This window comes from Macaca nemestrina, chromosome 7 (genome assembly GCF_043159975.1).
Source record: "Macaca nemestrina isolate mMacNem1 chromosome 7, mMacNem.hap1, whole genome shotgun sequence".
NCBI classification, from domain to species: Eukaryota; Metazoa; Chordata; class Mammalia; order Primates; family Cercopithecidae; genus Macaca; species Macaca nemestrina.
This window is the reverse complement of record NC_092131.1, coordinates 142,817,370-142,830,731: the sequence shown is the minus strand read 5'-3', so window position 1 is coordinate 142,830,731 and position 13,362 is coordinate 142,817,370. Positions and strand designations below refer to the sequence as shown.

At 44.4% G+C, this 13,362-nt stretch overlaps 1 protein-coding gene across 1 annotated transcript in view; it reads right to left on the bottom strand.

Annotated features, from left to right (window-relative positions):
* LOC105489507 (myosin IE) overlaps positions 1-13,362 on the bottom strand; it is a 239,949-nt gene that overhangs the window by 174,406 nt on the left and 52,181 nt on the right. The gene's annotated exons all lie outside the window — the stretch shown is intronic.

Below are 13,362 nucleotides of genomic sequence, written 5' to 3'. Positions count from 1 at the left end.
AACAACCAATAAAACTCCCTCGTAATCACAGCTGCACATTCTCAGGTGGGCATTTTTCTATTTAAATGTGATAAAATTAAATTCAACCCCAGAAGTTTTTCTATGGCACCAGGCTTACACAAATCATTTGTAATTAAATCCCTTTGCATTGTGTTAGTACTCACTTCTTAGAATCCAAAATAAGGGAAAATTCTGTTGTAGTTTATATTATTAAAGATTACCTTATTGTATATTGCTGTGCTCACTAATTGTTTCACGAGTATATTAATGGTCTTTTCCATTACATAGTATATTTCTAGTTTTCACCTTTTCGTCTTACTCTTTCTTTCTCAATAGCCTAGGGCACACTGATGAGAGCACAAAAGATACTGAACAAATACCTGTTTTTAATGAGTATTTAAAGACTCTACAATGTAATCATATTTTAACCTTTCTCCTTCATTCATTCACTCCTTATCCTCGTGTGAGATACTCAGGTTGCAGATGGAGGAAAATACATGCCTCCGCTAAATGGCAAATTGCCATATGGTTGCTCCACAGGTTGGCAAAACCTCAAATGCTAAATTTGTGAGTGCCAAGGGTTTAGATATATAAAACGCCTTTATTTGTGAAAGCTCTCAAAGGACTTTGTTCACTGTTGATTCATCATATCCCTTAGGTTTGCAAAACCATTTGCAATTTACAAAGTACTTTCACGCTCATCATCTCAGTCCTTGGAGTCAGGCTGGATGTTAGGGATTGACATGTCATCAACAAGGAGCCGAGATGGTGAGGCACTCTTGGTGTTCATGCTCATGAGTTGCTCATGATGTCATTCATCTCAAAAACCTGGTGTGTGAATGACCCTTGGGGTTATTTTCCTGGTCTCCCTATTATGAGCAGCATTGCAGCAAGCGTTCTCATTCCTGTATCTTGGCAGCCTTGAACAAACACGTCTGTGGAATGGACTTCAGAGGGGAACCGCTGGTCAGAGACGTGAGAATGGGATGCAAGCAGATGGAAAGGGGCACTAGGAAAGTCTTCCTGGCAGGAAAATGAAGCAGAGCACCAAAGCACGAAGTACAGGAGGCAGGCCTCACGAGATCACCATTTCCAGCTTTTATTTAGCTGAAAATGTAGGCTATTGCTTCCCAGCTTCAGAGTGAAACTAAGTCCAAGCGGACATCACCCAGGGAGCTGCTGGTATGGCCTGGGCATTGGAACTCTCCTGGCATCTGCAGTGGCACATGAACATAGGCTAGCACACCAGATCCCTCAGCAGCTGCACCAACACCTCGGGCCCAGGGAGGATGAGGTTCCGCATAGTCGTTTTCTATTGGAAGGAGAACACGCAGGAGCTTTGGCTTATAGACAACAGCAGCTGGGCGGCTAGGGCTGGCCACCATGGGAAAGGGACAGAGCAAGAACCAGATTCTGTCAAATTTAATCTACGTTAATCCTGCTTATAATGCTGACATTTCCTTCCCACCTTCACTCTCAGGGTTTGCTTCATAGACCCTAAGACCCCTAACCTAACTATTTGGGTGAGTATATTATTTGTAATTGATTCCAATGAGTTTAGTTTGTTGTTTGTTTGTTTGTTTTTTGAGACAGAGTTTCACTCTTGTTGCCCAGGTTGGAGTGTAATGGCGCAATCTTGGCTCACTGCAACCTCCGCTTCCTGGGTTCAAGCGATTCTCCTGCCTCAGGCTCCTGAGTAGCTGGGATTACAGGCATGCATCACCACGCCCAGCTAATTTTGTATTTTTAGTAGAGATGGGGTTTCTCCATGTTGGTCAGGCTGGTCTCGAACTCCTGACCTCAGGAGATCCACCTGCCTCAGCCTCCCAAAGTGTTGGGATTACAGGCATGAGCCACCGCGCCTGGCTCCAATTAGTTTAAAACAAATCCTTGGGCCTGGTGCGGTGGCTCACACCTGTAATCCCAGCACTTGGGGAGGCCAAGGTGAGCGGATCACTTGAGGTCATGAGTTCAAGGCCGGCCTGCCAACATGGTGAAACCCTGTCTCTACCCAAAAAAAAAAAAAAAAAAAAAATACAAAAATTAGCCAGATGTGGTGACGTGCATCCGTAGTTCCAGCTACTCGGAGGCTGAGGCATGAGAATCACTTGAACCCAGGAGGCGGAGGTCGCAGTAAGCCAAGATCATGCCACTGCACTCCAGCCTGGGTGACAGAGTGAGACTCTGTCTCAAAAAAAAAAAAAAAAAAAAAAAGGCCGGGCACAGTGGCTCACGCCTGTAATCCCAGCACTTTGGGAGGCCAAGGCAGGTGGATCACCTGAGGTCAGGAGTTCGAGACCAGCCTGGCCAACATAGCAAAACTCCATCTCTACAAAAAATACAAAAATTAGCCGGGTATGGTGGCTCATGCCTGTAATCCCAGCTACACATGAGGCTGAGGCAGGAGAAACACTTGAACCCGGGAGGTGGAGGTTGCAGTGAGTCAAGATCACACCACTGCACTCCAGCCCAGGTGACAGAGCAAGACACTGTCTCAAAAAAAAAAAAAAAAAAAAAAAAAATTACCTGGGCATGGTGGCAGGTGCCCATAATCCCAGCTACTCAGGAGGCTGAGGCAGGAGAATTGCTTGAACCCAGGAAAGCGGAGGTCACAGTGAGTGGAAATTGTGCCATTGCACTCCAACTTGGGTGACACGAGCAAAACTCCATCTCAGAAAAAAAAAAATCCTCTAGAGGGATTTATTATTTATTTATTTATTATTTATATTTTATCCCCAGAGAGGGACAATGGCAGAAGGAGCTCTGGGCCTCAGAGAGTCAGAAAACCTGTTCGATTAACTGGGCGTGGTGACACATGCCTGTGGTATCAGCTACTCGAGAGGCTGAGGTGGGAAGATCGCTTGAGCCTGGGAGTTGGGAAGCTGCAGAGAGCCATGATCACACCATTGCACTCCAGCCTGGGTGACAGAGTGAGACCTTGTCTCTAAAAATAAATTAAAAGAAAAAAACCTGAAAGACAGAAGAGAAGGAAGATTGATGGGAAGGGGGAAAAGGGATGACTGCGTATTATGCACTAGCTCTGAGCCCGGCACCTTACATGTATTCACTGATGTCCATCCTCACAGCGATACTGTAAGAATGATGTTGGTTCTCCATTTACTGAAGAGAAAATGAGGCTTCCATAAGTTAAGTGTCTCCTCACAATACTACAACCCCCCAAAAAGCAACTAAAACAAAAACAACCGAAAAAAACAGGACTTGAATTTTCTGACTTGTCAAAGGATTTTCCATTGTTCCAAGATTCTTGTGTAAACTAAACAGATGCAAAACTGTTTACTAAATGCTACTGAAGAGTGACAGAACATCATGACGGTGATGCCAGGACCTGCAACACAGGTTCAGGAAGAATGTTTGAGTCTCCCTGGAGGTCAGCCAGCTGTGTATTCTCAGGCTGGACGACGGCCCTAGAATTGCCTTGTGAGATGTCCACTCAGCAGGTCAGTAGCTGCCATTCCCTGAGACATCCACACTCCATTTAGAGAAATCTTCCCAGAACAGCCTTTCTCCCTTTAAAATATATTTATTCACATGCATTTCTAAGGTTGCCCGTCAGTTTCTTCCATATCATTTTCACCGTTTTACGCTTCTTGGCAGCACAGACAGCATAACTTAAGTAGATAGAGACAAAGAGAAGCTTGTCTGGAAGGCCTTCGTATATACTGATAGGGATTATACACCCCACCATCACATTTGTAAATAGACTAAGTATCACCCTTGATCCTTCCTCCCACTACATCAGATCTTAGTGGTTCTACTTCAGACCCGCCCCTCAACTACTCCCCCTCCTCTCTGTTCTCACGGCCACTGCCTTACTTAAGGTATCCTTATTTCTCACCTGCAATAGCGCCCTAACTCATCTTTTTGGTCAGTTCCTCACAGCCTGCTGCTTTGGTCCTGTGCATAATTCCCTTCACAATTACTTAAGTGAGCTGCTAGTATTACTTACTCAAGGTGCAGGCAGCTTCCTGGCCCTCACCAAGAACACATGACACCGCCAAGTTGACCAGGTTGAGTGTGGCAGCAAGTCCACTGCCCCCACTGAGTCCTAAAATAAGGTGCAGCGAAGTGTGTGTCTGTTGTGGGTGGCACCGTGTTCCCTCCAAAAAAGATATGCTGAAGTCCTAGGCCACAGTATCTGTGAATGTGACCTTATTTGGAAATGGTCTTTGCAGAGAGAATCAAGTTAAGATGAAGTCAGCAAGGTGGGCCTTAATCCGAGATAACTCATGTCCTTAAAGAAGAGAAGAGACACGGAAACAGACACAGGGAGAAGGTCATGTGATGATGGAGGCAGAGATTGGGGTGACACAGCCACAAGCCAAGGAATGCCAAGGCTGGCCAGCAACACTAGAAGCTGAGCAAAAGCATGGAAGAGAATCTCCCCAACCTTCGGAAGGAGCGTGGTCCTGATGCCCACGCTGATTTTGAATCCTAGCGTTCGGAATTGTGACAGAACACATTTCTGTTGTTTTAAGCCACCGTTTCATAGCTATTTGTTAAGGCAGCCCTAGGAAATGAATTACAGTATCTAAAGAAAGGTGGGAAGGGCTGACCATCCAGATGAAAGAAGCCTTCATGCCCAAATTCTTCTACTTCACAAAGTTGCCTTTGGTAGTTTCATATATATCCTCTGTAAGAAGCTAGTGGTCTCCGAATTATGGTTCTAAAGAACAAATGTGATTTTGTTAAAAACCTCCACTTTCTGTAGGACAAATTCCAAGCAAGCCCTCAGTGTGCCATGTAAGCCCTCTCAAGTCTGGCCCCAACCTACCTGTCCCATGTACTCATGTACTCACGCTCATCTTCCCCCTCCATCTCCCTGCCTGCATGCTGACCTCCAGCCATCACTCTGCCCTGGAGTCCAGCGACTGATTCTCACGCACAGTAGACAACAGGCATGGTCATGGCAACCATCCAGAGTGGCCCTGAGTGTCCATCATAATAAGCAAAACCACAAGGTCCTTACTCTAGAACAGCAGTCCCCAACCTTTTTGGCACCAGGGACAGGTTTTGTGGAAGACAGTTTTTCCATGACGGTCATAGGAGTGGGATGGTTTCAGGTTGAAACTGTTCCATCTCACATCAGGCAATAGATTATAATAAGGAGCACGTCACCTAGGTCCCTCACATGTGCAGTTCATAACAGGTTCGTGCTCCTACGAGAATCTGATCTGACAGGAGGCAAAGCTCAGGCAGTAACACTCACTCATCCATGCTTACTTCCTGCTGTGCATCCCAGTTCCTAACAGGACCGTATTGCCCAGGGGTTGGGGACCCCTGCTTAAGAAGACCAAAAGTTTGGGCAATTCTGAAGCAGGCAGAAGGACCTGCAGCTTTGGGCACAGAAATCACGGGACTTTACCATATAAGAAGCATAAATCATAATTTGGTGGGTATCTCCAGCACTGTATATATATCAGGCAATCTCAGTTGGTGTTCCAGGCAATGTTATGGTTTAAACGTGTCTTCCAAAGTTCGTGTGCTGAAAACTCAATCCCCAATGCAACAGTGATGAAAGGTAGAAAAAGGAGGAGCTTTTACGAGGTGACTAGGTCATGAGGACTCTGCCCTCATGAATAAAAGGAAGCTGTTATCATGGGAGTGGTTTGTTTTAAAAGTGAGTATGGCCCTCTCTTGCTATCTCTCACACACTTTCGTGCACTCTCTTGCCATGTAATGCCTTCTGCTGTGTTGAAGCAGCAAGAATGCCCTCACTAGATGTAGTCTCTCGACCATGAACTTCCCAGCCTCCAGGACCAGGAGAAATAAAATTCCTTTTCATTATAAATTACCCAGTCTGTGGTATTCAACTATAGCAAACCAAATGGACTACGACACTCAGCAATGTATTTTCTCTCTTAATTCATTTTTAACTTTCATCACAAAATAAATAATTGAGTCCTGTGCTTGGCTCTGTGCTAAGTTCAAGAACGCACAGAAGAGCATCTAAGGGATGGTCACGTTCATGAATCAAATCGGTTCAGTCTAGTTGGGAAAAGAACTCCCATGCATCAATCTGAGCATAATACAAGGCAACAGAAGAAATTTTAGGGTTTCACTTTTACAACTGAAAGAGTTCAGAGAAGAGGAAAGATCAGTGTGCACTGGTCAGGAAAGGTTCCATGGAGGAACAGGAACTCGGGCCGAGCCTGGAGGAAGCAGAGGACTCAGCCACTGGGAGGAGGGGGACTTCCCAGAGACAACACACATGAAGAAACAGAAGCATAAAGGAGCAGCTGTCACTACTGCTGTGAAAACCTTGTGTTTAGAGCACCACTCTTTGTTTTTTAAGAGACAGAATCTTGCTCTGTCGCTGTGGCTGTTACAATGGCATGATCATAGCTCACTGCAGCTTCAAACTCCTGGGCTCAAGCGATCCTCCTGCCTCAGCCTCCCAGAGTGTTGGGATTAGGCGAGAACACCATCCTTGATTATGCTAGTTCACCAAACGGGGCCCCCAAACCAGCAGCATCAGCAACACCAGGAAACTTGTTAGAAATGCAAAGTCTTGGCTGGGCACGGTGGCTCACGCCTGTAATCCCAACACTTTGGGAGGCCGAGGTGGGCAGATCATGAGGTCAGGAGATCGAGACCATCTGGCTAACACAGTGAAACCCCATCTCTACTAAAAAAATTAAAAAATAAAAAATAAAAATAAATAAATAAATAATTAGCAGGGCGTGGTGGCACGCACCTGTAGTCCCAGCTAATCGGGAGGCTGAGGCAGGAGAGTCGCTTGAACCCGGGAGGCGGAGATCAGGCCACTGCATTCCAGCCTGGTGACAGAGCAAGACTCCATCTCAAAAAAAAAAAAAAAAAAAAGAAATGCAAAGTCTTGGGCCCCACCCCCCACCTGCTGAATGAGATGCTCTGGGCATGGGGGTGGGGCCAGCAATCTGCACTTTAACAAGTCCTCTGGTAGATTCTGGTGCTGGTTAAGGCTTTTGAGAACCACTGCTTTAGTGAGAAGACTTAGAAATAAGTTTTAATTATCTATTCCTACAGAGGATACATTGAAATCATCTCCAACTAGATTTCATTTAGCTCTTGATATAACCCAAATGGGGGTCCACATGAAGGCAGAGTCAGTGTGTAGACATATGTACCCCTCAACACACACACAGACCAAATCCGCCACCTGACTGCCAGGAAGCAACTGTTAATATGCATCGGAAGGATATTTTGAAAAACTCATCATTTAAGGAAGCAACACAGGTCTGATGTCATGGTTCTATAGGACAAGAAATCTTCTGTACTAATGATAAAGAAAGTGACTTAATTGTGGTTATCTAGGACCCTGAAATAATAACGAGAGTACAGATGTACCTACTCCTCCCGCCCCGCCCCCAGCACTCCATCATCTTTCAGTGATCATTTTGTGGTGTGTTCTCCTATCTCCTATCTCCTATCTCACAACCTGGAGATGAGAGGCATATGCTCTTGTATTTCAAGCTCTTGTATCTGAGAACCTCCAGCAATTCCCAACTTCCACCACTCCTGCCAAATGAAGCCTGGATTTATTTTGATTTGTGTTGGCTCTGTAGCCCCTTGTTAAGTAAACTAGGACTTTGTGTCTGGCCAATGCATTCACGAAGAGAAAAATAGAAGGAATCAAAGTGAATTATAGGGAGAGAGGGAGGGGGAAGTTCCCTGGGAGTCTAAAAGTAGGAACCAAGGATGGTATTTTTGGCTTGGGACTTTCTGTACCACATGAAATTATGAGAATGACTTAATTGCTCCTGTGCATTCGAAACCTGAGTGGGACCATAATGGCTGGGTTACGCCCAGACTGACTGGAACAGGAGTTAGACAGGGTGGCCTCCTGCCAGCTAAACCTGCTCTGCAAACACAAGTGACTGCATCATTCATGTTTTCAGGCCTGGGCTGAGTCTGATGATGGCCAGTGTTGCCTTTCTTCCTCAATCTCCCTGGACTAGACAGAGCAGAGTATGTTTCAGAGGACTGCCGTTTTAGGGGTAGCCAGAGGGGCAGAGGTGGGCTCCAGGAAGCCTGGGTTCTAGTCCCTTCTCTACCTCACTATGTGCACTTAGGCAGCCATTTGAAACCATTCTCTGCACCCTAGTTTCCTCATCCCCTGAATAAGAATGGCAACTATGTGCCTTAACTATTTCACACAATGCTGGAGAGAATACACTGAGAAGACAGATTCAAAGAACTTCTGGGAAGTGAAGATTGTTATACTATTAAGAGTTATTCCTGGACTCTCTTGTTTTCACACAGTATCTTCTGCATCCCTCCTTCCCACACCCTGTGATGGATACCTATTGGGTTGCCTGCCTTGACCCTCTCTGCAGTCATGATGGTTAATGCCACCCTGCCACCTGGTCACAGGAGAAGGCCTCTGACCCAAGCCAGACCAAGTGATCTCACTCCCAGCAATGGTATAATGGAAAGATTTAGGGAATGAGTGGTCAGTGGTTTAGGCTCATTACACTACCCAGTGATTTGAACTCCGGGGCAGCTTTGCTCCCCGGGGGACATTTGGCAGACTATAGATTCATTCTTGGTTGTCAGACTGAGGAGGGGGTACTACTGGCATCTAGTGGGTGGATACCAGCGATGTTGCTAAACATCCTCCTATGCACAGGACAAACCCCCACAACAACGAACTCTCTGGCCTAAAATGTCAGTAGTGTCACTGTTGAAAAACCCTGGCTTAGCTGACTGCTGGAGGTGGAGGGGCTGAGGAGGAGGCGGCTTCCATACAGCTCCAGTCAAGCATTACCACAGGCAGGGTGGCAGCGGAAATGAGGCCTCAAGGTTGCCGGGTCTGATTTTTCTAGAGAAGCTGGAAATCTGGATTTCCATGAGTAATCTTTTGATTTTTAAGCACCAGCTCCATTTTTAATAAATATATGGGCCAAATAAACACATCTCTAGGCCTCATGGAGCCTGGGGGCCACCAGCTTACAGCTTCCAATGGGGAGAGGAGACCCAAAGTCTCCTTTACTTGAGCTCCTTGAGGCTATCTGGCTTCTCCCCTTCCTTGGATGTTGTGAGGCAACAGACCATGATGTTTTAAAATAAGTTCTCTGTGTTGCCTAAGCAATGGCTTCCATAACATGTGCCCCCAAAAGACTTAACTAGTACACAACTCCTACCTCTTTCTCTCCCACTCACTTCTTCAGCTACATCTTTTGACCTGATTGCCATCCCCATCCACATAAAACATTTTAATCTCAGAATTGGAAGGGGTCTTAGGAAAGGTCTAGTTCTTAGGGTGGGCGGGGGAGAGTATTAGGAAAAATAGGTAACGCAGGCTGGGCTTAATACCTAGGTGATGGGTTAATAGGTGAGGCAAACCACTATGGCACACATTTACCTATGTAACAAACCTGTACATCTTGCACATGTATCCTAGAACTAAAAATTAAAAAGGTCTAGTTCTGATCTGCCAAGAAAAAACACTGGGTAAGTTACTTAACCTCTCTGTGCCTCAGTTTCCTCATTTGTAAAACAGACATGATACACCACTTCATCAGACAGTGAGGAAGATTGAATGAGCTCTTATATGTGCAATGATTAGTTAAAATGATCACATTAACCTCTTCCTTGAATTATTTGCCTTTGGAAATAATGCCCCAATGCTGCTGCTGTTGCTGCTAATAAAAATATTAAAATAAGCACACTTAGATTAAGATTCGTGTTTATATTTCTCTGAGGCTTAGCAAAAAAACTTGCAAAGGTGGAATCTGGGCACTAACTCAGACTTTCTCAGTGACAAATAAGCTGTGACCCATCAGCTTACTCAGACACGTTTTTGTAACATTTTGTAGACACTGAGAAATACTTTCGCATTAAGGCATCCGTGGGCCAACAAGTACCAGAGTGGTTTGGCTCATGGTGATTCTGAGAAGCCTGAGCAGCAGGAGACAGAGCAAGTAAGGGAAGGGCAGCTGTCAAACCATCAAACCTCCACTTGCGAAAACCAAAAAAGGCATACAAGAAATTCTTGGGCCAGAGTGCAACAATCTCTCACCATCTTAAGAATTTAGTGTATCCAGGTTTATGGCTAACCTAACCTGTCACAAGGGCTGTGGCTTTCTTTGCTGAAGCCAAATCATTCTGGCCTGAATTCTTGCCAACACCACTTGACCCTCATAAAAGTCCTTGACAGCAGAGTGGATGCCGTTTTTCCCTCTGCTTTGAAAAGCTTCCTTGCCGGCACCCATTACAAAGAGAATAGGGTCTGCACTCCAGACTGGAGGCCAAAATGCTAATTAACTCATACCCAACTCTGCCAAAAAAATTTGTGGGCAGCACTCTTTCTTCCCAGCAGTCACTATTATAGCAGTATTAGAGAGAGAAGAAAAAGAAAACGAAGGGAAATGAATAAAAGCCAGAAAGAATTCTGATATTAAGACCAAATGACTGCATACGCTTTTTTACATTTGTCTTTCCGACTTTATTTCTTTATTTCTTTTTTATTTTTTGGAAGTCTGATCACTTCTTGCCCATATAAACTGGTCTTTCAATTATAAAATTTATCTTGTCATGTAAGGATTAGACATCAATCCTCTTGCTTTCCATAGCGAACTTCACAGAGGATTTACGTGAGGTCTACGGGATCTGTTAGCAAGTCTTTCAAATTATTTATATGAAAGCACTGTGCTTTCTAAGGAAGATATCATACAAAGCAAATAATGCAACTAGAGTAGGGAAATAAATCTGGAATCCATCCAAGTACCTGTGAAAGCTGGCATTAGTAAGATACCACTCCTAAATGCAAATAACTAACTTCCCATGGCCTTAGCAGCAGAGCTAAATAAGTAACCTCAGTAGCCCAGGAATATTCTAGAGTATTAAGCTGTCTTCTTGCCAGGAATAGCTTCCTCCCTAGGCAGAGAAAAAAGTGCATCGGATGTTTGTATATGCCAAAAGGGGCATGTACATTCCAATCTTTTTCCATCTGTCTATCATCCATCCATCTATTCGATAAATATTGAGTGCTGATTAATGGTCCAAATACTTTGCTATGAGTTGGCAGATAGAGATGAACAAGGCACACACATTACCTGCCCTCACAGACCTTACAGTCCAATAAGGTAAACGGAGAAGTAAACAAGCAATGCTAACAGTCTGATAAGAGCTGTGCATGGTAAGACATACCCTTTTCTCCCTCCTCCCTAAAGACACCTGGAAAAAGGTGCTGAAGGCTGGTAACTAAGTAGAATTTAATCTGGCATGAGTCATGATAACATGCAGGATGCTTAGGGTAAACTCTAAACTCACAATCACTAAGGGCAACGCAACAGAGAAAGGGAAGAGAGCAGCAACAAGAGACCTCCATAAAGAAGGCTCTTGTGGCAGCATATGCAAGATGACCACTCGGAGCAGCTCCCAGCCCCGGAAGACAGCATGCCAAACCTAGGACAACTATACAAACTGTTATCAGAGCAGCAGTGCTGATAGTTTCAGTTTCAGGACTGCCCCATATTAATTTGGAACTCTGGGTACAAGTCGAATTTCTGTTCTTTGGAGCAGTAAACCCTGTGTAAGAAGGGGGGGCAGAATTGGGGGACAGATTTAGGAGAACAAATTATCTGGTTTGTCAGGGCCTAGGGGTGCTAAAGATGAGCGATGGAAGAAGAGATGGAGAGAATGCTGGTGTGACAGAGCAAGGGCATGAAACAGGAACTTTTCTAAGTCCTTCATGTGGGCTAATTCAATATTTACAATTGAGCCACATAACCTCATAAGGCAGGCACGATTATTGTCACGCCCATTCTTCAGATGTGGAAACTGAGGTAGCAGGTTATGAAATTTGTTTCAAGGTAGCTAGTAAGTCATAGAGCCAGAATTCAAATGCATTCAGCCTGGTTCTCCAGTTAAGTAGGGCAGAAGAGTTTAGATCTGACTAAGGAGGAAACTGGGAGTCACTGAAGAAAGACACTGTGTAATTACAATTGCGATTTCATGAGCACATGTAGTCACCACATGTAGGATGAACCAGCGGGGAAATGGAAGATAAATGGCATTTAATGAAAGCCTCTGGTGTACACAGGCCTCTCCAGCCATTATCTTATAATCCTACCTCATTCTCCAACAATCGCTCTAGAAGAGGCAGACATGAAGGTCCCATCTTCCTAGTGCTGGAACTAAGTCTCAAAATGTTTCAATATCTTGACCATACACTCCTGTATGCAACAGAATTGAGCCCAACAGAGACTACCATGAGAGCCCCTGCTTTTCCCACCACACTGTCCTGGACATGCTAGATGCAACAAACTAGGTAATGGTTTTTATAATGGTCAAAGTGAGTGGTCATGAGAACTAGAGGACTAAAGGATGGTAGATTTGATAACTGATCGGACACGAAAATCATACAACAGATTAAAACCAAAAAACAAAAAAAGATTTCAAAATTATGAGTCTAGAAGATTTGCATTGCCAGTCATAGATATTTGGAAGTTACAAAAGAGGAAGATGTTTTTGTTTTACTGGAGTTTGGGGGTAGGGAGTAGTAGAAGCCTACCAGAATGTTGACTAAAAATACTAACATTTATTGAGTACTTACTGTTTGCCAGGCATTGTACTAAAGACTTTATGTGCACCAATTAATTTAATCCTCACAAAACTCTTTGAGACAGATGTTATCATTATCCCCATTCTAAAGATGAGGAAAATGAGAAAGTCACTCAAGATTACACGAAGAGTAAACTGCAAAGCTGGACTTGAACCCAGGTCTATCTGACTTCCTGTCTTATAGAAACTGGGCATTTTAAGCCTCAGAGAAGACATGATAGTGGGTTAAGAAGACTTAATGACTGGGTCATGCTAGAGAAGCAGAACCCATATGAATGGGTAAGTGTTATTTAAAAACACATTTTAGTGGCTGGGTCAGGTGGCTCACGCCTGTAATCCTAGCACTTCGAGAGGCCGAGGCAGGTGGATCACTTGAGGTCAGGAGTTTGAAACCAGCCTGGCCAACATGGTGAAACCCTGTCTTTACTAAAAATACAAAAAAATTAGCCCGGTGCAGTGACGGGTGCCTGTAATCCCAGCTACTTGGGAGGCTAAGGCAGGAGAACTGCTTGAACCCAGAAGCCAGAGGTTGCAGTGAGCCAAGATCACACCACTGCACTCTAGCCTGGGTGACAGGGCGAGTCTCCATCTCAAAAAAAGAGAAAAAGAAAATTTAGCTCAAACAAAGTTTCTGTGATAACCTTTCTGTATTCTACCTTTAAAAGAAAATAAATGCATGATATGAAATTATTTTTTAAAAATAAAATAAAATAATGCAATCGCCCTGACATTTCTAGTAAGTTTAACTGCTCAAAAATAAGCAGGCTTGGAAGTTTTAGCCAGAGCTATCGGGCA